At 38.8% G+C, this 25,736-nt stretch overlaps 1 protein-coding gene across 4 annotated transcripts in view; it reads right to left on the reverse strand.

The window, feature by feature from the left end:
- Positions 1-25,736, reverse strand: part of LOC105490833 (semaphorin 6D) — a 591,034-nt gene that overhangs the window by 287,790 nt on the left and 277,508 nt on the right. For all 4 annotated transcript variants that reach the window (XM_011756854.3, XM_011756791.3, XM_071066905.1 and 1 more), the window contains one exon: positions 17,660-17,731. The gene's annotated coding sequence lies outside the window, so the exon portion shown is untranslated. The remainder of the gene's footprint in view (positions 1-17,659; positions 17,732-25,736) is intronic.

A 25,736-nucleotide genomic window follows, 5' to 3' on the forward strand; every position in this document is an offset into this window, starting at 1 on the left:
CAGCTCTTCAATAAATGGTGTTGACTGGCAATTTGGTGGTGCAGATGACAGATTCTTGCCTCTAACTACTCACCAAAACCCAGATGAGGGAAAGAGCTGCATATATAAAGAAAAATAAATAAGGTAATATATTTTATAATATTGAGGTTGAAAGAAACTTCAAAAGCAACACAGACTAGGTAACATGTGTAGATAACACCACCAGGGAAATACTTGCATATGTGCATACAGAAGCATCTATAAGGATGGTCAGTGAAGCACTGTAACCTAAAATTAGAGACAAGCTAAATATCTATAAATAGGGAGAGAATTAGGTAAAGTGTCATACATCTTTACTATGACATGTGATTCAGCCATCAAAAGAATTAAACAGATCCATATCTAGTGACATAGAAAAGTCTTTGAGATATAATGTTGTTAAGTAAAGGAAACTAGCAATACATATAATGTAATCCAACTTATGATTTTTAAAAAGGAAGCCATACACATACATGTATAGATATGCATATGCATGCACAGTCTCATACATATAGACACACATATCTGAATACATATGTACAGATGTTATCTATACATGTATACATGTACATGTATTATAAATGTGTGGACAAAGGCTTGGAAAGACATGAATTTTTATGCTGCTGAGTTTCTTAGAAGAAGCGGGGTTGGAGGGAAGGGCATTGAAAGAACTACCTGATTGGCAATTACCATTTCCTGCAGTTTCCTTGGGGGGATCATTCTTCCCCTATTCTCTAACGTTCTTGTGGGGATGCCAATTACAGTACACATCTCTTGCACAATGTCACTTGCAGCTGAAAGTCTTGGTCAGCCTAGGCTGTTTCCCTCTCACTCTATGTATTTGTATATTGTTTGACTGTCTTTATGAAGAGAATGTATTAATGCGTTCCTTGTATAAAAATGTCACACTTTGATTTAAATATTTATTTGCATATTTGTTTATTTACTAGTGCCTTGCCTCACTAGACTTGAGGGCAAGGACTACAGTATAAACAGAGACTGTGACTGTTACATAGTAGTTGCCCAAGAAATAGTTATTTAAAAATAACAGTGTGTTCTGGGAAAGTTAAACAGTACATATGTCTAGACTGTAGGATGCTTAGGGAATGGCAGGGCTAATAAAGGTGGTAAGCATGTATGGGGGACAGTTATGAAGAAATTTTTAAACCATGCATTACATCTGTAGTCAATGGTAGTACAGATTTAGCACCTGTGTCATCAATTAAATCCTTAGTTTAAATTCTTCTGTCCTATAAAAATGTACATACTCAGTTGCAAAGACTTTCCTAAGGTCAACAATTCATTAAAATATGAGCGTGCTCTCCCATGTCTTCGGCCAGGTGGAAAAGCTGGTTTCAGCAGGGTGCATATGAGGCCAAGATAACATATGTGGTTCTTTGGTAGGTCTGTTTTCTTCATTGTAATGCACATCCAGCTGTCTGGCAACATTGCACTTGAGCTCATAATGAGAATGGGTGAGAGGGTGTTTCGGAGTTGGCACAGATCCACTAGAAAGAGCTCAAAGCATTCTGTTGGGGAGTATCAACATCTTCATCTTCCTCAATAGGAGACAACTTTATAAATACAAGACCTTTGCCTCCAGTGCTCTCTTACCAGTGGAATCAACATCAAAAGTTCAATCTTAATAAAAATCTATGTAAGTTCTTTCATTGTTGTTCCGCTTGTGGTGCACATCTGTTTATTTTCTTGACATGAGTTGCACATTACAAATTCACTCAGTACACGGATGGAAAATATTAGTGGGAACATTGACTGCAGCTGTCCTTTTCATAGCCTGAGATTGTTTGCAACTCTGCCTTGTATACTTTTTTAAAATGCTTTAACTAAAAATGAGTTCTTATGTCTGGTCACAAAATATCCACAATCTCACTTTCCCAGTAGCCATGACTATGGATTTTAGCAGACTTTGGCTTTATTAGACCGTTGAGATACTTCTCCTAACCACACTCTCCTACCTGGCCCTGCTGCCCTAGTATAGTTTATTACAAAGTGGTTTTTTGGCCACCTTGAAATTTCATTGTCTATATAAACACAGTCTAATATTGTGGACTTACAACAAACAACATTATTGGCTCTGTAGCCTGAATCTTTCTGGCTCCTTTTGAAAAATAATATTATCTTCCTCATATTAACAGTGGCTAATGAAAGTGCTTACAAAGTTGGGTACACTATAGAGAGTGGTGCCACATCTCTTGGCTACATGAAATATGGCACAGACTGCCATAGCACTTTGGCTCAGTGCTATGCCTATCTGCCACTCTTGTGAGAGTTACAGGTTAACGTTCTTGGGCTTTCTGCTATTTTTCTTGCAATGTGTCATCAGTTCTGGACAGTGGTCAAGCTAACTCAATTTAATGACATCATTCTAGAAAGCTGGATATATAACATAATTGAGCCTGCCATAACTGTCTTTGGCTTAAATATTGTATGACTCTCTTTAGTATATATTTAATTGCGATTAAACCAGACTATTTTGCTCTCTCTGCAAAATATTTTATTATGTGCTTGTTCCTAGTGATCGTCAATTTTTTTGAGTGGGGGTGGGTGTCAGTTATGTTTCTATCTAATTGTGGTCATTTTGTGTTTATTCTGTCTTCCAAAATATTAACTACTTCTCAAAAAATAAACCATGTCTAGGTATCCTGAGAAACATAGATGTGACCAAAACTATATTAGTCAGTTTCATTCAATGTGACCATTACTTTAATATGGACCTATAAATATTTATCTCTCTTGTGCCTGCCTTGCAGGTCATAATGACTCAGATTTTGACCACATGTATAGTATTTTGTTTAGTCATAGTGATACAAATATGGCATTTATACTATTAAGAAACTGGTGAATCTACATCTCCTATAGCATAAAAGTCACATCTACACAAATGCCAATTTGAAGTGTTCTCCAAAGATTCATAAGTATTCATAAATCATTACATTATTTTAAGATGTATTTGTCCAGTGTGCTGTGCTATAGACATCCTTATGTAACCCTTGACAGATAAAGGGAAAAGGCTTAAAAAACCACCTTTCAAATCAATCAACGAGAATTCGGATTTATCCCACAGGACATCACATAGCTTTCATTTTCTTCTCCAATCCCCACAACTGTACAATTTGAAACTTCTCTTTAAAATGACTATTCTCATGAGAGTGATACAATTTATACTGTATTTTTATTTATTGTTAAGGAATGAGAAACAGAACTGAAAACAGGATATACATAGTGTAGGCCTTGCCTCCTTCTTGAATGCTATTATAAGGTCAGAGGTTACTTGGGGCCTTAAATCTGATGGGATTCCATTTCCCTGCCTGGATCTTCATGGCTCGAGTGACTCTGATTAGGGGATAGAATATTAAATTCATGAACTAACTGGTAATAGTATCTTATATACTTGTGAAGAACTCCAATAATATTGGAAATAAAATAAACAATAGGATTCTGAGTTGCTGTGTGGCCTCTGGAACAAAATGTGTAATCAAAACCATAACCTGTGCTAATCCTCTTTGTGCAAGGAACTTTGATGATGTTACATAGGAGGTGTTTCGAAAGTACCACAGAAATATCCTTGCCTTGCTACTGCTGGTGCAGGAATTTTAATAATGCTACACAGGAAGTGTCCCTAAATGGCTGTTGGTGAGGCAGGGATATTTAATGGTGCAACACAGGAAGTACCTCTGCACTGTTCCTGCTGAGATAATGTCAAAGTACTGCACAACAGAGAATGTTTTCAGCTTGGTGCCAGGCAGAAGATAACTCCTACTGCCAAAAAGAGACTGAAAATACCCTTCCTGCTGCCACAGTATGCTTAGAATGCTACAAAATGCAGAGAAAACGTTGATTGTGCCAAAAGGAACACAGAGAAGGGAGACCTCCTGTGTGGCAAGAGCTGCAGGGCCAAGACACTTCTGAGGCTAACAAGTAAAGCAGGCAACCTGCAGTTTGGTGAGATAAGCAAATATCTCTGTGAAGGTTCAACACAAAGTGTACTTTAAGATTTTGCACATAGGAAGACCAAGAATGTATCAACCAGGGCCCTGAAATCAGAAACCCACATCTGGCATGAAAGAAACAAAGCAGGGCATTTTCAGTAAACCAAAGAAGCTCCAAGAAACAGAAACAATAAGAGAGGGGAAGAGTTGAGTCTGAGACAGCATAGCCAATATTCCTTGGCCATGGAAATGAAGAGATTTTAACAGATCCTTACTTAAATGGGCATGAAGATGGAAAATTGAACTCCACTGACTGATATTTATGGTTGTTCTATAGTAAATATAGTCCCCATGGTAACTGAATAGTAAAATTCGTATAGTTCTCTCATTCCAGAGAGTAGGTTTAAACTGTCAACAAATCCTTCTATGATTTTTAAAACATCCTGAGTTAAAAATCACATCCTGGTACTTGATAGAAATCTGAATGGACTATAAACTTGACTATTACAGTTAAGACTCTGGTGTCCTGAGTAGGCAAAACCAGGCAAGCTGCTCTCTTCATCTTTTGGATGAATAAAGAAAATGAGCAGCCACAAATTTCATAAATTCACCCATGAAAGAAACATGGAGACTCCAATGAGCCAAATGTTCTGTCCTCATCAACCACTACCTGAATTTTCCTTTCCTGGAAGGTGACAAGGTCAGTATGTGAATCAAGTTGATCAGTCTCAGGTCTCCTAAAAAACCATAGCACATACTTTTGCAGTCTGAAGGGCCTATGGCTAGTGAGTCTCTATGATTAGAGATGAGAAAATTAGTTATAAATATTTTCAAGTTGTATGAGGTTTTCCAGCAAATATTCTGACAACAGGTCAAATGGTGAAGATTTATAAATGAATGACTACAAATTCCCTCCACGTCTCCCAAATTCCTAATAATCCTTATTCTATTATACATTTTCTAACTTTCACTGTACCTATCAACTTCTAATAAACTATTGATTATTTGTTATATCATTTATTCATTGTTTGTCTTTCCCATTGTTAGAATTCAGGCACCAACAAGGGCAAGTATCTATGTCTACTTTGTTCACTGATATATTCCAAGCTGCCAAACATATGCCAAATACAGAGAAATGTCTCAATATACACTTATTGAAAGTGTTGAAATAATAAAGCTATCAACCTTAATATTTTATCCTCTCTCTAAGCCATTTCTATCTAGTTAATATGCTCCCATTAACCTAGACCTAATGGATTAATAATTAACTTCTCATTTGTTTTTTATCAAAACAAGAATTCCTCCTTCATTTTTCTATTACATTCTTGGAACAACTCTTTGTAGTCTCTTAGCTTTCTATGTTTCACTCATTTCCTATTCATCATTTTTCCTCATACCCTATGTCCATGCCATCCTATTCATGCTAATTAATATTAACACTAATATTAATAGTCTCCTATGAATGCCATCTTATTAATGTTAATACATATCCTGCACATGACTGGTACATAACGGCCCCCATTGTATCATTTCTCTAAACCAGGGATAGCATTTAAGTATCATGGGCCTTGCCAATTGAAATTGATCAGTAAAGGGTACCCAGAGGACTGTGTTGAGAAGGATTCTGGTGCCATTCCAAAAGCATTCTGCATTTGAATAGGGATGTATGTCATGCGACAGGTAATGATGGCATGTCATCCTCAGATTAATGCCTCATCACCTCATACATTTAATGTAGCAAACTCCTTCATGATGTCCAAGTTTTAGCTCATTCTTCTTTACTATCTTTAATATAAAAGTTTTTTAAAAATCTTCCTCAAAAATATTTTAATCATGCTTCTCTCCCACCACATAATAATTTATAATGTTTCCCTGTTGTCATTATGCCAAACTATATCTTTAATCTAAATTCTAGAGAGATCAGTTACTGAACCTTCCTTTCTCATCCTCAGAGATTTAATCATTTGTTTTCCCGACTCCGAATCCTTGTTCTAGCCAAAGAATCTGACTGTTTTTTCCTTACATGCCTTGCTCAACTCTGTCCAACTCTTGTTACATGAGGTTGCATGCTGTACCTGAAATGGCTGTCCTCCTTTACCTGGCCAAATACTTTTCTCATCTCTCTGGAAAATAACTTCCAGGAGGCTTTGTGTAATTAACCAGACCTGGTAAGACACAGCTCCACTCTATCCAGCCTCAGGAATCCTATGTTCAGTCTTAACAAAATTTTGTAAACAAATATAGAACTGTATCTTAAACAGGTAAGGCTGAATTATACATGACATGCATTTATGCTCCTCCCCAGCAGTAGGGTCAGTATTTAGCACATAAAAGGAAATAGTCCATGCCAACTACAGTCTAAGGCAGAACAACCTTCCCCTCCTGTTCAGAGCACTGCAGTTGTACTCAGTAACAGAGCTCAATGGACTTGTGAGTTGGAGGTGATGGGACTGGCCTTGAAGTGAGGCCAGATGTCTGGAAATTGCAATGGTTGTGACCTAAAAACATCTTATATCCATCAATCTTGAATTCTTAGGAACACTCAGTCAAGGTCAGTTTGAGAAGAACCATGAGATATATCCCACTGTACATAACTGGAGCTCAGGTGTCTAAAAAGGCATGAGTTTAAAAAGTTTGCTACTTTCTCAAATCCATCTTAACTTTTTTTTATCTGCCAAAGATACTTTCTTCTTCATGCACTTAAGTACCTGGAGCATAAATGCATGTCATGTATAATTCAGCCTTACCTGTTTAAGATACAGTTCTATATTTGTTTACAAAATTTTGTTAAGACTGAACATAGGATTCCTGAGGCTGGATAGAGTGGAGCTGTGTCTTACCAGGTCTGGTTAATTACACAAAGCCTCCTGGAAGTTATTTTCCAGAGAGATGAGAGAAGTATTTGGCCAGATACTTAAGCTACTCTGCAGCTATAAATGGGGGCAGCTGTGGAGTTCAAGATGCCACAGCCAAAGCTGAGTATAGTTTTAGAACCCTACAACTGGAAGAGTTTGTGGCTGCTCACCTCAAAAAGGTCTCTCTAAATCTTATCTAAACTGCCCTCATCTACTGGAGACACTCTCTCCAACACTACCAAGAAAGCCATCATGGATCTGAGCCCTTAGAGAGCCATTCAGAATGTACTGAGCACCTACAAAATTACAGCCATCATTCAAAACTGGGGGAATTTAATGCTAGATAATTGGGGAATGTTTTTAATCTAATAATGCAGGCAGCCCTATAATTATATAATTTGACTATAATGGTATAGATCTAAGATGAAAGTATGATCAAAGGGCAATGAAAACACAAAGGTGCATGTAACCTAGCCTGAGGTCTTAAGAAGGGCTTTCCGGAAGAGGCGATATCCACAATAGGTCTTCAGATTTAAGTAGGAGTTCACCAAGTGAAGAAGGACAACAGGGTTGGAGGAACCGTGTTTATGTTATTATGGTTTTGTTACAAGGATACAAAGAGAAGTAAGATGACGCTGTCTTCTCAAAAATGTTATAGTATTACTGATGAGATGGGTCTAAGAATAAATAAACACAAGTTAAAACAGTTCAGATTAAGAACCTTAGCAGTTCAGTGGCAGAAGCAGGGGGTGGAGGGGAGTGGATGAGGTAAGGGTGTGTCTTTAATATGATATGTCAGGTAGATCTTGAAATAAAGGCAGAATTTTGGTTCAAAAACAAGTATTTGGGATGACATAAGCCAAGGAATGAAGGTGGGGAAGCTAATGAATGCAGAAGCCACATAAAGAGTATTATTGAAATTGAAATGTAGAGGGTCTGAAGGAGAATAATGGGGAATCAGTTTCAACAGACAAGTTGGGCCTTGCTTGCAGGTAATCTTGACTGTCAGGGTAAGGTTATTCAACTTTTTCATGTCGACCATAGAGAACCATTGAAGGTTTCTGGGTAGGACAGTATTATGATTAGAGTTACCCATTAAATAGGAGATACCCATTAGCTAGAAGTACATAAAATAATCTGGAGATAGAAGAGGTAACATTGGCGAAGTTGTTCTGGAAGTTATTACTTTCATGTAGGTGAGAAATAGAAAGAACACAGGAAGTGCAATAGGAATGATGAGAAAATAGGGCCAGGTGTGGTGGCTAGTGCCTATAATCCTAGCACTTTGGGAAGCTAGGGTGGGTGGATCACTTGAGCACAGGGGTTCAAGACTAGCCTGGGCAACAAAATGGGACCCTGTCTCTACAAAAAAAAAAATTAACAAAATTAATTAGGTGCTGTGCTGTGGTTCCAGCTACTCAGAAGGCTGAGGTAGGAGGATTGCTTGAGTCCAGGAGGTCAAGGCTGCAGTGAGCTATGATTACGTCACTGCACTCCAGCCTGGGTGACAGTGTGAGACTGTCTCAGAAAAAAAAAAAAAAAAAAAAAAAGAATGATGAGAAAATAGTGAATTTAAGAAATGGTGCAGTATGTAATTCATGAAATTGTGAACCACTTACATTTGTCTATAGATGTATGTTTTCATTTGGGCCGAGGTTAGGGAAGTGGCATCTCTTTTTATAACCTCATTCCTTTGATAGCAAATGGCCTCTAGTCCTAGAATACTATAATCACTCCATTAACAAGAAAACATATTCCAATTAACTCTTCCCAAAGGGTTGGTTTCCAAGTCATTACTCTAAAGCTCCAACTTATTTTACTTAGACATAATACAAATGAGATTGCCTCCACCCTCTCGAAGACAACCTCATAGAGTTGTCCTGATGAGATAATAAAGTAGGTAGTATATAAAAGATAATTGGTGCCTACACATTTATTAGTATTACTAGCAGTGTTCTTATGTATCAGTGACTGGGCCTAGGATTCAGAAAAAGTCATCCTCAAAACTGAAATAAGGTTCTTAGTATTTAGCATCAAGCCTGCCTCTTACTGAACTTAGCATAGAGAAACAGGCTGAGGATGGAGATCCTGAATGGGCAATTAGGGAGGCTTCTACCCAACAACTGATGCTCTGCTCTATACTGAGCAAGGCATAACACCTGGAAGATTTCTAAAATGGACATTTTTGTCCCCCAGGAGCATATAAACTACTTGGTAATAAAATAATTATATATGTATGAAGTACTGTTGACCAAGACCAAGCAAGGATGAGGAATGTAGTTTACACTTTGAATACACAGAATGATGGCTGATATGGTTTGGCTCTGTCCCCACCCAAATCTCATCTTGAATTGTAGCTCCTATAATCCCTATGTGTCATTGGATGGATCAGGTTGGAGGCAATTGAATCACCGGGTGGTGGGGGGGTTTCACGTGCTGTTCTAGGGATAGTGAGTCTCATGAGATCTAGTGGTTTTATAAAGGGTAGTTCCTGTGCACACTCTCTGTTGCCTGCCTCCATGTAAGATGTGCCTTTGCCTTCCTTCGTCTTGTGTCATGACTATGAGGACTCCCCAGCCATGTGGAACTGTGAATTCATTAAACCTTTTTTTCATTATAAAATTTCTCAATGTTGGGTATGTCTTTATTAGCAGCTTGAGAACGGACTGACACAATGGCAATGAAGGCTTCTGTGTTCATCATTCTCTAGTCATCTGCTGTAGTCGATCCCTGCTAAAGCTCTGACTAAACCACCATTATTTCTGAAGGCTGTTTTTGGTTCCAGCTCCCTTTCTTCTACCCCATGCTATAGCACAACACCCTGCCCTCGGCTCTTTGCTTTTACCGTACAGACTTCAGGGTTGTTTCATAAAGGTCTAATATTAGCCTGACCGTTCTGGTTAGCATCATCCTTTCTTTATAATATTTGTGGGACTTAAAGATGAACCACACAGACAAGAACTTTAAACTCTGTTATTGCCCTTTGCTGACACTTTCAACAAGTTAATTGTCTGCTTGCCTTCCTGTAATTACTTTAATTACATGCCATTAGTGACCACTAATAAATGCAAGTGTGTTTGATTTTCATAAACCTTACTTTCTTTGCCCATCTACAGAACTCTTCCAAGGCTTTCACATGCAGTCAAAATAGAAAGAGGCAAACCAAGCACGTTCACATTTAACCTTTGGGGCTAAAGTGAAAAATAAAGGATAATTCATGAATAGGCTAACTGTTTTCTCCTGCTTCTGACACTGACCAGCATTCCCTCTATAGTGGTTACATATACATGCTGTGTGCTCGTTTATAAGACAGCAAAAGTTAAAAGGGGTTGAGAAATAAAAGCTGCCTAATTGCTGCTATTATCTCAACTCAAGGAGAGAATTGCTGGGTGATATTATGAGGATCGAAAAGCCATTGAAGAGCTTATTGATGGAACACTTTTGCTGTAACTTCAAGCTACAGAAAATGAAGGTCATAATTTTAGTTTTTATGAACACCTGATAGGGCATTTACATAGAACGAGCTGAACTATGAGGAGACTAAGCCAACATTCTCTTTGCTACAGTTTTCCAGATCACATCACAATATCTGGTACAAAAAACTGTTTATCCAGTTATTGTCTTTTGGTCAGCTTTACCAATGAAGTACACTGCAAGCCTGAGAAAATGAATTGTATAGAGAATAGTTAGTTAAACACTTCTCATTGTGTCACCCAACCAAAAAGAAAAGGAAAAAAAAAAAAACTGGCAAAAAATCAAATTCTGTGGCTGTTGGCTGGTTTACATAGTTTCAACACAATTCTCTTGCTTATTAAAACATTAAATACACTAAATTTATTTATGATGATAGCAATATGCTTTCCTCCAAATATAAAATGATGATTTCAATCCTTAATTACTGGAATTTGTGATTCGAATTTTTTTCTTGCTGTAAAAATGGGTTATTCCAGGTCATTCTTGATCTTTCCCTGCTACAGACTAATGGCAACACTTGAGTGGCAGCTGGCCAGGGTTGGGTATGTAAGCTCTCTATAGCTATGGAAAGGCATTTTTAATGTGTCTAAAATGAATGGCCCCAACCAGATAATCCCAAGGAGGTAACGTGTATGAGAACCAGGTGTTCCTCATTGCATACTCTATCCAGGTTATTAGGACGGCACTGATAACATAATTTACATGCAGCCTCCAGTAAGAGTTCATGTGGTATTTAAAAACACTCATCTTGTCAGAGAAAACAAAAACAAAAACAAGTGCTATGCAATTAATTTCAGGGAAAGGGTATATTTTCCTGAGATTTAAAAAAATACCTCGTTTGTGAATCTAGTCAATACATTTTGGTTAAATGAATTAACAAGCTGGGAAACATAAAATATATTCCACATTATGAAATGTCAGTTTTCTGATTCATCAACATTGATCCCACACGATGGACTTTTCATAAGTATACAATATGATCCTTTTACACGACGACTAAATATTACAGTCTCCTCTTTCTTAAAGTACTGACACATTTTTGGATGAAAGATAGATTTATACGACCTGATCAAGGGCTCTCAGAAAAGGAGGGAAGTATAGGGGTGCTAAGAAAATGAACTGACTAGAGTCGGGAAAAAAAGTCTAGGAATTGGAGAAAAAGGAGTCTTAGGCCAGAATAAATGGCATGAGTTCCTGGGAGAAACAAACGGACTGAATTAAATCAGACAGCATGCCTGGGGTGTGTTGGCACTGCTTTATACCCATGCTCCCCCACCGCCATTCCCAGTGTTTGTCTCTAAACAATTTTAGGCTTTTATTGAAGGAGATAGAGCACGAGGAAGGCTTTAAAGTGGATCATGGATAAGTGGAAGAAATACTACATAATTTTAAACCTTTTCTAAGCTCCACTATTAGTGGAAGAAATAGTACATAATTCTAAGCTGTTTCTGAGCTCCACCACTGGTTTCTGTTTAATTAAACCTGGAAATAACGTATACGAAATTTTCAGATGCTTCACACACACAAAATGAGTACAATAATTAGGTCCATCTCCTTTTATCAAATAAAAGCTTATATTTTAAGATTATAAAGTTCACTTAGGATTCTTAAATGAAGTCTTTAAATTAGCAAGATAAACATATCCCTTGCCAACCTGATCCCAAATAACTTTTGCAGTTCATTTCTCTACCCATCTTTCCATGAAATCTATGTTTCAACTAATTCCCAGCATCCTCAGTAAAGTTAAATGAATAAACGAAGTGCCAGCACCTCAAACATAGAGTTCTTTCCTGTCTATCTGCCTGTGCTGAGAACGCCCTACCTACTTCCTCTGCCTGGCATATGTTCCTGTCTCCTTCAGGATCCATGATAAATGTCCCTCCCCTATGGCACAGGTTTTCCCAACAATTCTCTTTGTTTTCACCACACTTTGCCCCAACTCCCCACTACAGGCCCTCCATTCAGCAGCACTGTCATAGACGACTCAAGGCAAGTGCTCATGTATTCTTTCTGAGTCTTTAGCCAGGGCTGTTTAATAAATAAGCAATAAATAAAAGAATATAGAGGCATTAATAGACTGTCAGAAAGGGCAGAAATTGAAGCAAGGGTAATCCAGTCCAATATATCATCCAAACTTTGGAAAAAGTAATTATTTTTTAAATTTGTAGACAAAACTGATTTAATATCATGCTTTCAGACCAAATTTCAAACAAAATAATTAAGTTATCTAATAAGAGCTGACTTACTGTGAACTGGGATGCTGGCAACTTTCCTCTCTTTCAGCTTCTATTCCTCTACTGAACTCTGCCATGCAACTCTGACCTTATCAGGAACTGCAAGCTCTCTTACAATGATTTAAAACATGAAGACTTGTTGAATTTAGGAATAAGGATTGAGTGTATGGGGGCTTTCCAGCTAGTATTCAGGTTGCCTACACAAACGTATAATCTGCCAACAAAGGAAGTGATAAATGATACAGAAAAATGAAAATCAGCTATGCTGCAAAGGATTCTACGGTCAGAATTCTTGAGTTTGAATAGAACCTTCAAGACATTCTGTGACAAGACTTAGCTACTCTAGGCCTTATTTTCCTCACTGAAAAATGGGAATGACACTTTATAGATATTTATGCAACATAAATAAAATTATAAATGTAAATGACTTAGCACAGTACCTGGCACACAAACAGGGCTCAAATATATTGGTATGATTAAGATTATGATTTAGGCTTTTATTTAGGTAAATGAGAGCTCTTTCTTTTTTCACCAAAAATTAATTGAATGCACACTAATTGCTTGGCACTTGTCAGGTTAGGCTCCATTATGCAAACCACAAATTGACTCCTAAATCTCAGTGACTTAATGTCACAAAGGCTTATTTCTTGCTCAAATTTTATAGCCAATGAGGTGTTGGCAGGGACTCAGCTCCACACAGTCACTCAAGGATCCAAGTTGAAGGAGACTCTGTCAACCTGCAGCTATACCATTCAGAACACACGCCTGCTAGATTGCCATGAAATCATGCCGCAACATCATACCATAGAATCATGAAGCATTGCATGAGGGCTTTCATTTTCTCAGTCTGCAAATGACATTTGTGTTACCTCCAATCACATGTCATTGTCTAGAATTGGTCACAGCGTCCTGTCTGATTGTAAAAGGGCCAAGGAACACAGGGAAAACGACAAAGTGACCATTTGCTGGGCATCACTGTTTTTGCCTCAATATTAAGCACTGAAGAAGCAAATACAATGAAGACTTAGTGCCTCTTTGCATGTAGCAACTTGCATAGGTGTTAAATGGCTTTAATAAGTCAGCATCTACTAGAGGGACGCTGCACATGTGAGTATTTCATTGAGGTCACGCAAGACACTTTGAGAAGAATCATATTTTAAGATGATTTTTAAAGTCATATAACATTTGCTGCAAAAGACATACTTGTAAGTTTAAGACTTAATGCCATGTACCCTTTGTACAATAAGGTTTTCGTTGCCTAGAAACAAAGGTGTAGTTTTTGTTTATGGTAATTTCATGGGGTAATAGAAAAAAAAACCCCAAATATTGAGTAAACATTCTACAATTAATTAGGCCATTTACTCCTCAATCTACTTCTCTAAATTGAAAGGAGAGAGGCTTCTGGCTAAGATATTCTGACCCCAATGGTGACAGGGAGGGTCTGTCTTCCTCATGGCTCAGTGGTAAGTCTGCCTCAGGCAGCTCTCAGCTTCTTCTCAACTCAGTTCACTACATGAGTCCAAAAGCAAGGCGACAAGCTGACAGGAACTCAGTTAGAATTCTTGGCCTTCTATGCTGCTTCATGAGCCAAAGGGAAAAGAGGCCACCTTCCAAGGTCCAGCCAGCTAGGAATTAAGCCTCCTCCTCCTTTTTTCTTCCTTTACCCTTGCCAGAAAGCCTGTGGACAGCCTTCCCAGGCTTCCGGCTCCCCTGGCCAGCTGGGAAAGGCACAGCCTTTCCAGAACTCGATGAGCTTGCCAACAATTTTTTCTTCTTGCCCCATGTAAGAGCCAGAATTGCGAGATTACAAAGCCACCGTCACAATATAGTCACTAATAGATGTTTTAAGAGACCAAGGGGAAAGAAGGAGTTTCTGGGTCAAAGAAAAAGAAAGAAAATGATGAGTTTCGAGCAGTGTAGTCATGGTTTTTCATAGTTTGCTGATAATCAGAGCAAACCTTTTCCTTCCAGGGGACCCCAGGCAGTCTGGAAGACGTGTCTCTGAAATCCGTTCAGAGCTATATTTCATTAGTTTTATTTTATGAGAAGCTTTCTTTTTGAGCATTAACCCCAATTCTCTAATGCATGAAAAATTTAAGTTGATACTTTATGAAGAGGCCTAAATGCTGGTACCAAATCTATATTTTACGTATAGATTTCCTGAGGACTTGATGGGGAGCCAGTTAGTGACTCTTTCTTTCAGAGTGTGTAATGTGAGCCAGGGGACTTGAGCATAATTACTGGATTTGATGGGTGATGTAGATCACTTCCAAAGTTGGCCTTGGTGTCTCTTGGCTCAGGAACTCGCCTGACCCAGCCACAGACCCTCTCTCAAGTGGTACCGACTCTCTGATTTGGCCTGGTATTATCCAGGGTCCACTGGCTCCACAAATCCTAAATCTTCTCTAGCCCCGGTTTTGGACTAGAACCAAAGCCGCCTCTGCAGTGGCTGAGGGGAAGGGCCCAGAGTGCAGTGGGGTGCTGCCAACTGTGAAGTGAGGGTGAGGCCGCCACTCCTTTCAAGGGAGGCCTATCTGCCTCCTCCTCTCATCTATGTCCCCAGTCTCACGGCTGCCCAAAGGATTAGCAAAGCATCTTCTTTTCCTCAGACTGGCCCTAGAGAAGAGGTAGAGTCTGAATGTCTCTTTTCCAGGAAGTTCCCATGACTCTTTTGGGAGCAGAGTGCTGTCTAACTTATTACAGTTAGAGTTCCAAATGCCAGGTACTACACAAAACTTTGCAGCTCTCTTTCTCCAGAAAAATGGGTGTCATTTGCTCTATATCTGCATAACTATAAGCAACCAGGCAAGCAGTCCTTGACAGAACAAAAGCATGTTCAACCTTAAAAAAGTGATTCTATCTACTACCTTAGACTGCAGAACCCAGTTCCAAAAATCAAATCAATATTTTTCACATTGAACAATTTTAGGATTCAGTCTTCACCTATCTCTCCCTTATATACATATATCTCATTTAATCCTCAATTCTACTACTTATATCAATGTTACTGGTATTTTTATTGACATTTTTAATATGTTAAGATTTCTTCTGAAGCTCAGAAGAAATCAAGATATACAAACCACAAGATTAATGCCACAGGGATTATAAGAGATAGGGAGGCAAGATTTGATACCAGTTCTCTTGGGCCACAAAGCCCCATGTTCCTTCTACTACATGGAGGCATCCACATTCCTCCAACAGAGTTCTAGAGTCATTTTGGATTCCCTTTTAATATCTTTTCTGTTTGAGAGAAAATCAAATTGCTCCTGCTCCTGTGATTTGGAAAGCATGGCCTACTGATAATTAGGGCATGTGGACTTGGTTCTAATTTGAATACTGCCAATAGTGCACTAAGTGACTTAAGCAAGACATGGCACATTCTGGGCAGCTGTTTTAAAAATGCCATCCATCTTTAACTTGTTCTGATTTCTCTATACAAGAGGAGCTATTAAAATGTATAGGATTTAGAGCTCACGCTAGTGTCTAATCCGGCAGCACTTTGACCCCTTTGAGAATGGAAATGGCAAAGCCAAGGTAATATGGTCTCAAACTTCAGCTGTCCTGCGTGGCTCCCTATCAGTCACAATTGCCTTCTTGCTTTCTGCTGATCTCACTTAACCTTGCTTTCCAAGGAAAGAGAAAATATTTGTATCCTCTATCTGTTCTCTTTTCTCTCCCTCCACCCCTTTCCCCCTTCCCTCTCTTTCTGTTTTTCGTGTGTGTGTGTGTGTGTGTGTGTGTGTGTGTGTGTGTGTGAGAGTGAGAGAGAGAGAGAGCACAGCCAGGTAGAACTCTGATCACTGGAGGTTGGCATATTTCAGGAATTGTCTTCCATTCTCCTACCACACATTTGTTAACCTCAGACGTTACTACTGGGATTTTCTTTCGTAGACATGCCTTGCTCTCTTTCCAGGAAGACACCTAAAAATCAAAAGCAGCCTACCTTGTAGTCTAGCTCCTCCCACCAGGCCCAGCCCCTAGTTTGGCTCAAAAACCAAGCAATATGGGCCTATCTGCCAGGCTGCTCTCTACTGCCATCTCATGGTAATTCAGCCGCTTTCAGAGAATCAGCCTTTCAGTAGGTGCAGACCCTCGCAGGAGACAGAAATCATAAAGGCTCATGTCTGCCAGAGCAGCAGTCTTTGCGACAGATTGTGTAGGACATAAAGGCTGAAAATACCAAGAAAGTTACTGAAGGAGTTGAATGTTTAAGTAAGGTGTATATCATAATTTGATTTCAAAAAGTAACAATTAAGAAAGTATGACTTATGACAGAAGGTGAATCCTGAATCAGAAAGTTGCATTTTTTGCAGGGGGAAAGCAAGAGTTTGAAACATACCAGAATCTGGAAGATACATTTATGGAGATGAACAGACTGAAAACTTCGCTAAGAGTCAGAAATGATTTCGACACAATGACTAGGACAGTGCATCAGTGTGTCAGAGAGTCTGTAAAAGCAAAGTCACAATGAAGTCCACTCAGACACCCAATGCCATGTCACCGTGTGTGTAGGACTGTTGACTGCCCTGGCCCTGCTCCCACCAACATTCATGAGGAACAGCAGTCACATGTCCACTCACAGACTCTCTCTGGCACTTGGCTGCTGCTTCTCCCATCACTTGGTCATAATTTGGACTATTTCCATCTATAGGCACCATGCAACTTGCCTTCCTGTGTGACTGCTTAACAGACAAGGCCATTACAGTGTATATATTTGGTTACGAAAAGAACACACTTTACATTGTATAAAATTTGGAAACACCCCATAAAGGATTGTCAGTGTATGGCATGCAACTCACTGACCTGGGTTATGATTCAAACGGTGTGCTTGGGCAGTGCTTTTATTATTTATCTTTATTCTCCTCCTATTGTATTCTTTCTAAATTGGCAAAGAGGGTTTAGATAATAATAATAAGTAGTTTGAGCTGTATTAAATCAAGAATCCAATCTGTAAAGCTAACGCAACCGGACCACTTAGTCAAGCTCATCTAATGCCAATTTGAGGCAAAAATCAAGATTAGGTTAAATATTTCCCTAAAGGAATGAATCTTTCAAGTTCAAACTTAAATCAAACAGCAGTATCATTCCATGCAGAAGAGATATAACTGCAAAAAAGTTCATGCCTTACCACCAGGAGTCTTGGGCTTCCAGAGGGCTTCAGGCTGTCAATTTGCGAACAAGAGATCCAGGATTATGCATTCTATAGTAAACAGAAAAAAAAGGAACAAAAATATATTGAGATAGCTACAAATGCAGTGAAAATGTGTCACCTACAGACAAGTAAAAAAAGAGAAAATAAATTGGAATTAGGTTCGTAATTCCTGTTGATATAAGCAATTCTAGGCCTTCAATCAAAAAGATTACTCCACACAAAACTTAATAAGTAAGCCGACAGTGTTGACCACGGCCTGACAAAACATATGGCATGGTTATTGTAGGTAAGCAAGACCATTAGGTGGAACAAGGACATGGAATAAGGTAACACCAAGGCATACAATAACCAAGTTATTTCCTTTCCAATAATTACAATTTGTTCATGGGAAAAGTCTTATTTTGGTTAAAGTATGTCTCTAAACTGTACTAATCTCTCTTTTAACTAATTTAGGTATTGGCAGACAAGATTCAACTAGAATTTATTAATAGGGTGTTTTTTTTCATTCATTTGTATTTATGTCTTCCATTTACCATCAGCAGGACACTGTGAGGAGCAAGTCATGAGAAGTATACAAAGTCTCGTGGAGGTTATAATCATGTGCACATATTTCTGAGAATAGAAATAAAGTATTTCCTTATAAAATGGTTTTAAACTTAAGCGGGAGTAAAGCAAATCTTAAGTAAACAGTAACACTTTTGATTTATTAACATACGAAAGATCTTAAAGGTAGTAATTAAGTGACTGAGTTTGGGAAATAGAATTTTCACGAAGAAGGGAGGTAAGCATACCTGGGAGATTGGAAGCTAAATGAAGACAGAGTCAAGGATTTCTTTGCCAATTTTATCTCCAATATCTAGCAAGGTACATGGCATATAATAGGTACTTGATAAATACTTTTTCAATAAATGAAAAAATAAGCAATTTCTGGAGAATCTGGAGGCTGTTTAGATGTCTGAGCTACTGATGGGCATGGAACAGGGCTTGCCTATTACTGTAATTCTAATATCTGGAATTGTTAATCTAACAGTACTCTGGGAATACTTATTGCATAGATAACTGAATAGGCTGAAGTGTCCTGATTTTTTAAAATTCCTCAAAAAGAAAAGGAAAATTAAAAAAACTAAAGACAATTTTGAAGTACTCCCCCCACTAAACACACACACACACACACACACACACACACACACACGAACACCTTAAAGCAATTGCCCTCAGGCATTCTAAGGCAGGAAATCCGCCCCAGGTTCAGGCAATAAGGGGGTGCACTGCCTGTAATGAATTTTAAAATCATAATAAAGTTCAACTAAAAGTTGACCTGCTTTTTATCACCACCCTGCACTGATAATTCTCAATCATGTCAGTGATAAAATACTCCTTCCTCTGAGCAGATAGCTCCCTCTACTCACTATGCCACTGGGTTCAGAAAAGATGGGTTATTTACTTAAAACAGGTAAGAAATTATGCCGACAGGAAATTTGGCAGTGACAGACTTTCGTACCCAGAGACCTCAAGAGTTCAGGGGTCAATAAAAAGGAAAATCCAGGACTTTTCTACATAAAACATTCCAAGAAAGTCTAGACAGGGTGGAATAGGAAGAATTGGTCTTGGAAATCATTCTGAATGGCTTCCGAGTGTGTTGATGAGGGTAAGCGAATGCAGCCCAGGGGAAGGGCTACTCCCTTTAGCCCGAGTGTCTAACAGTTGTGGGCAATTTTATCTGTGCTATTCCAACTTGGATATTGGATATTGGCAATTCAATCTGTGCTTTCTTAATCTTTTCTGTAGAAGATAAGTAAGGAAAAGTGCCGCTTTAATAATTGCACAGCCTGTCAACAGCAAAACATGTAAAACAAAGGGTTTCAATAAGTGGGTGATCTTTCAGAAGGTATTGGGTCAGCTACTCTTGATAACTCCCCCTTTGCTGTGAACTTGCTCCACATAGCACAGCTCACTTCATATCTACAGCTGCCTCTTCCGAGGTTAGCATCTTGGCTGACCATGGCCCTTGGTGACTTGTGTCCCTTCTCAGAGTTGCGCTTTCACCCATTTACACTGAGTCCATGAGTCGGACAATTCTTGCTCCTCATTGCCTGTTTCCCTGCTGAGCTAGTGGTCAGACACTTGTCTCCACACCATTTTGCTACTGTTGTTCCATTGCAGTGGTTGAAACAGTCTCCACTTCTACTAATGCTATTAATTCAGAATAAATTCTGTTATCATGAGAAAACACCAATAATAGAAATCAGTTTCAGCTATAATTGCATTTTCAATGACGAAGAAACATAGGTATGAACACACACACACACACACACACACACACACACACAGAGTAACATATATTTAAATTAGAAACAAGGTTGAAGTTGCTAATTTTCTTGATTGTACTGTATTTCTAACAAGAAGGCAGTCAAGTCTAGCGCAATAAGTGACAATCAGTGGCATAAGACCCTTATTTACATAACATATGTACTGGCCTATGCTTCACCAAGCACTGTGACATTAACTGTCTCAAAACAATCCTGTCGGTATTATAATATTATTATAATATTATTTTTATACTACAGATGAGGGAAAACACTAAGACCATAAAATTAAAGACAATTTTTCCAGATCACATCACTAGTAGGGGAAGGAGTTCAAACTGGTCTTTTTTCTGCTTCCTACTGGAGCCGGCACATTTACTAAATGGCACCGATGCTGCCAGTTGTAGGTCTTACAGAAACAATTACGACAGTGATAAAGAACTATATCAATGTTCTTTTAGCATCCTGGCAAGGAAAGAAAAGAGACAATGAGTTAATCCCCAGCAAAATGCCATGATGTGTAAAAAAGAGAGAAAACAGCTCCACTTCCATTTCGCAAGCACCTAAGTCAACGCTTGCAAAGTTATCCCTAATTCAACAGCTTTTTTTCATCCCTTCCTCTACTTCTAAATCTACCATTTAGCTAACATTTTCCAGTAGTTAGTTTCCAGAAATTTGCCAGCATTCTTGCATATTCAGCCTTTAAACATTTAATGAGAATACACAGGGTACATGGCCTTATGTCAATCTACCTTCTCTACATTGCATCTTCTAGCAAGCATTAGCATAAATACCAACATGTTTACATCATAATTACTTTAATTTCCTTGGCCCCAACCAGACCCGGAGTGTGTCAATCCACAGTGATTTCCAGGGTGGGGAATGATAACTGGTCCATGAAACATAAATTATAATAAATGCTTGGAAACTTGGCGTACCACTTCTGAAACGATCCCAGCCTTGCAGCAGGGAGGGCACAAGCCTTTTACATTGATATGGGTAAGTCACAGTTCTCCAGGTCTTCAGGTTCTCATTTCTAAAACAAGAATAAAAATTATTATCCTTGTGAAGAAAAGGGAATGCCTGTATGTTGTTGGTGGAATTGTAAATTGGTACAACCATTATGAAAAAGGTGTCAAGGTACCTCAAAAAAACTAAAAATAGGCTGCGTGCATTAACTCATGCCTGTAATCCCAGCACTTTGGCAGGCCAAGATGGGTAGATCATTTGAGGTCAGGAGTTTGAGATCAGCCTGGCCAACATGGTGAAACCCTGCTTCTACTTAAAAAAAAAAAAAAAAAAAAAGGAAAAGAAAAATTAGCTGGGCATGGTGTCAAACTCCTATAATCCCAGCTACTGGGGAGGCTGAGGCAGGAGAATCACTTGATCCTGGAAGGTGGAGGTTGCAGTGAGCTGAGATCACTCCTCTAAGCTGGAGAGCCTGGAAGACAGCAAGATTCCATCTCCAAAATAAATAAATAAATAAAAAACTAACACCTAGAAGTATGTGTTTTTTTTTGTTTTTTTGGTTTTTTTTTTTTTGAGACAGAGTTTCGCTCTTATTGTGCAGGCTGGTGTGCAATGGCGTAATCTGGGCTCACCGCAACCTCCAACTCCCGGGTTTAAGTGATTCTTCCACCTCAGCCTCCTGAGTAGCTGGGACTACAGGCATGCGCCATCATGCCCGGCTAATTTTGTATTTTTACAAAATTAGAGACGGGGTTTCTCCATGTTGGTCAGGCTGGTCTCAAACTCCCGACCTCAGGTGATCCTCCCGCCTCGGCCTCCCAAAGTGCTGAGATTACAGGCGTGAGCCACTGCGCCCGGCCAAAAAACACCTAAAAGTAGAACTGCCATACAGTCTAGCAATTCCACTTATGGGTATATATCCAAAGGAAATGAAATTATTAATGATACATTAAAGAGATAAGTGCACCTCCATATTATTGTAGCATTATTCACAATAGCCAAGATATGAAAACAACATAAGTGTTCATCAGCAGATGATTGGATAAAGAAAATATGATAAATATTTACAAAGGAATATATTATTCAGCCCTTAACAAAAGGAAAATTTGCCATTTATGTCAACATGAATGAACTTTGAGGACACTATGCTAAATGAAAGCAGCCAAACACAGAAAGACAAATACTGCATGGTCTCACATATAGGTAGAAACTAAAGAAGTCTAACCCATAGAAACAGAGTAGAAAAGTGGGTGCTAGAGGTTAGCGGGTGGGCGTAATGGAGGGATTTTTGTCAAAGGGTACAAAATTTCAGTTATAAAATGAACTAAGTTCTGAAAATCCAATATACAACATGGAAACTACAGTTAATAATAATGTATTGCATCCTTGTCATTTGCACATAGAGTAGATCTGAAGTGTGCTTACCACACACAGAAAAAAGCGGTAACTATGTGAGGTGATGAACATCTTAATTAGCTTGATTATAATTATTTCACAATATATATGTACATCAAATCATCATTTTGCATACCTTGAATGCATACAATTTTTGTAAATTATACCTCCTATAAATCTGTGAGAAAATGAAAATATATTCTTATCTTTATTTTTTCTCTATGAAAAAATAAGAACATTTTGATATCAAAAAAGCATGTCAAGTTTCCTGGAGAAAACCAATAGGTAATATTATTGCAGAATTGGCAAGACCCTTTACTGGTGAATTAGTCCTTTCTTGAATTGCTATAAAGAACTGTCTGAGACTGAGTAATTTAGAAAGAAAAGAGGTTTAATTGACTCAGGTATGCAGTCTATACAGGAAGCATGGCTGGGGAGGCCTTAGGAAGCTTATAATCATGGTGGAAGGTGAAGAGAAAGAATGCACATCTTACATTGCAGGAGAAGGGGGAAGAGAGAAAAGGAAGAGGTGCTACACACTTGTAAACAACCAGATCTCGTGAAAACTCACTATCACAAGACCAGCAAGGAAAAAGTCTGCCCCCACAATCCAATCACTTCCCACAGGCCCCTCCTCCAACACTGGGGATTACAATTCGACTTGAGATTTGGGTGGGGACACAAATCCAAACCTTATCAACTGGGTTTATAACATAAAGTCAGAAATCTTTCCCCTTTATAAGTTATACAAGAGTTTAGCCATGTAGCAATGTTGCAAAGCTAAGTCTAGGCAGTAAGAATTTTAACTGGGATGTGGAAAACTACTTGCCCACTTCTTGTACAAACATCTATATTTAGGGGCTTACTATTAAGAACCAATTAATAGTGAAAGAAGTTAGAGTTAGAGGGCAAAGTGAAAGATTGAAATTTTATGAGGAATGTTTCAATTTTTCTTACACATTACAAATCCAGATATTCATTGGTCAAAATGCATCCACTGACTACCTACTGCGTTCAAAGCACTGTGAGTACAAGACAGAAGATGATCTTGTGTTTATCGAGTACCTACTATGTTCTGGGTGCTGTGCAAGGCACATTTACTTGTGTGTCTGTGAGTGGTGAGGGGAGTCAGGGAGGACCAGGAGGTGTAATAGGACAGAAATGGAATATTCTAGCTTGAGGCTCACTTTAATTTATCACTGGGATTCATACAAGTCTGGCAAACTTGTGAAATTATCTGATTATTTGCAGAAGAAACTTAAGAGTGTCTTAATAGAGTAAATTCAGGCAAACCCACTTGGTCCATGACAGTGCCTCTTTTAGCAGTGGGGGGGAGCAATCCATGGGACTTTCACTTTGATTTGTGTTCTGACCTAACTTTGCATGGACTCATATATTAATATATGTTACTTGTCCATTAAGAGGTATTTAAATTTAAAAGGTTAGAGAGAGAAAGAGTCTTTCCATTTTGACAAGGGTACAGGGTGGTTTGTGCACATGGAGGACTGTAAGTAATTCAATAAAATGTTTGCTCCTTGAAGGCTTGACTAAATGAGCCACACCACAGTGGTGGCAGGGAATTATCTACCATGACTGCATACCAGCACCTCCTCAAACCAACCATCTCACAAGAGCGAAAAGCCAGGTCAAGATGTGGAATACACCGTTGGCAGATCTGGGAGCATCAGCAGCCCTTGGTATGGACTAGACACTGGTGGCAGTGGTTTGGCATGAGGCAGAAACAATGGGTATCATCAAAGGCACCTGAAGCAGGATGGGGTGGGGTAGCAGATTCCATATATGATAACTGAATACTTTCCTTAATGAGCACATATGAGACACCTCTGTGGAGGGGGTGCTGCAGGGGCTGAATTTATTACAATAGCACCCAGAGAAAGATTTTTACCCTCCATGATCCTGCAACACATACTTTACATGGAAAATATATTTTACTTTATTTCTCCTAACTGCCTGACAATAAAAGTTTATTAACCTCATCTTACTGATGAGGGACTGTAGCTTAAAAAAAGTTAAAATCTCTTCTTAAGGTCACTACATGGGTTGAATGGCAGTCCCGCAAAAGATATGTCCAGATCATAACCCCTGAAACCCCTGAATATTACCTTATATAGCAAAATATGTGAATGAGTAAATTTAAAAAGGGGACGAGACCATTCTGCATTATCCAGGTGGACCCTAAAGGCAATCATGTGTACATATCCTTATGAGAGAGAGGCAGAGGGAGTCCGGGGGACAGATATGCAGAAGAGAAGACATACAGGATAGGAGGTGGCAAGGTGACCACAGAGGTGAAGACTGGAGTAATGCAACTGCAAGCCAAAGTATGACTGGAGACACCAGAAGCTGGAAGAGGCAAGGAACAGGTTCTCCCTAAAGCCTTTAGAAGGAGTGCAGCTTTGTGGACACCTTGATTTCAGACTTCTGGCCTCCAGAACTGGGAGACAATAAACTTATGTTTTAAACCACCAAGTATCTGATAATTGGTCACAGCAGCCACAGGAAACTAATACAGCCGCACAGTCACTGCAGAAGATATGTTTCAGATCTAAGTTTCTCCAACTTTAAAGTCTGTTCCCTTTGGGCCCCATGGGGATTCCGCCTGAAATACTGCCAACACACTCTACAACTCTTAGGCCTACCATGACACATACATGTGCTTCAGCCACCACCCCCTTTTCTTTGGAAATACATTGAGAAGGATTGAGAAACTTTGGCGTTTGAGCCTATTTTCCTTTGTAAACTCAATGTACTGGATGTGTTAAGATTTAAAGGAGACATATATGCAGTCAGGGCTATAGGAATTGAGTCAAGAGAACTTGTTAAGGGCAGAGATGATCAGCAAAGGATTTATAGAGAAGAAAATTTTGAATTGTGAAGAAAAGGGTGCATGTATGTGGATAATTGTGAAGGACCAGGTTGAACATTCTAGGGCCTCTGAAGGCTTGAACAATATTTCTAGGGGAAAATTACAAGCTTCATGTAGCGTTCACAGTGGAACCCAGCTTGCAACTGAAAATATTGCACCAAAATGAAAAACTAAGTGGATTTAGATCCTGGTTGTTTTTATTACTGTTATCATGGATTGCTGCTATTCCTTCAGGAATCTGAGGTATTCTTATTTACTTACTGAAAATCCTTTTCTTCATTTTTTTTTTAAAAAGTCCTTCCCATATCTAAGTTCATTATTGAATTGGTCTTGTAGCTACGTCTCTTCATGGTCAGGCATTTTCTCTCTGTCCATGAGCCTCTTTCAGTGGCATCTGTTTTGCTAAGAGATCTAATGAATTATAAGCCAAACCAGGAACAAACAGAGCCATAAAGGTTGGGTTCTTGCAGAATAGGTTTTAGCTTTATTTCAGCCC

This window comes from Macaca nemestrina, chromosome 7, assembly GCF_043159975.1.
Source record: "Macaca nemestrina isolate mMacNem1 chromosome 7, mMacNem.hap1, whole genome shotgun sequence".
Lineage (NCBI taxonomy): Eukaryota > Metazoa > Chordata > Mammalia > Primates > Cercopithecidae > Macaca > Macaca nemestrina.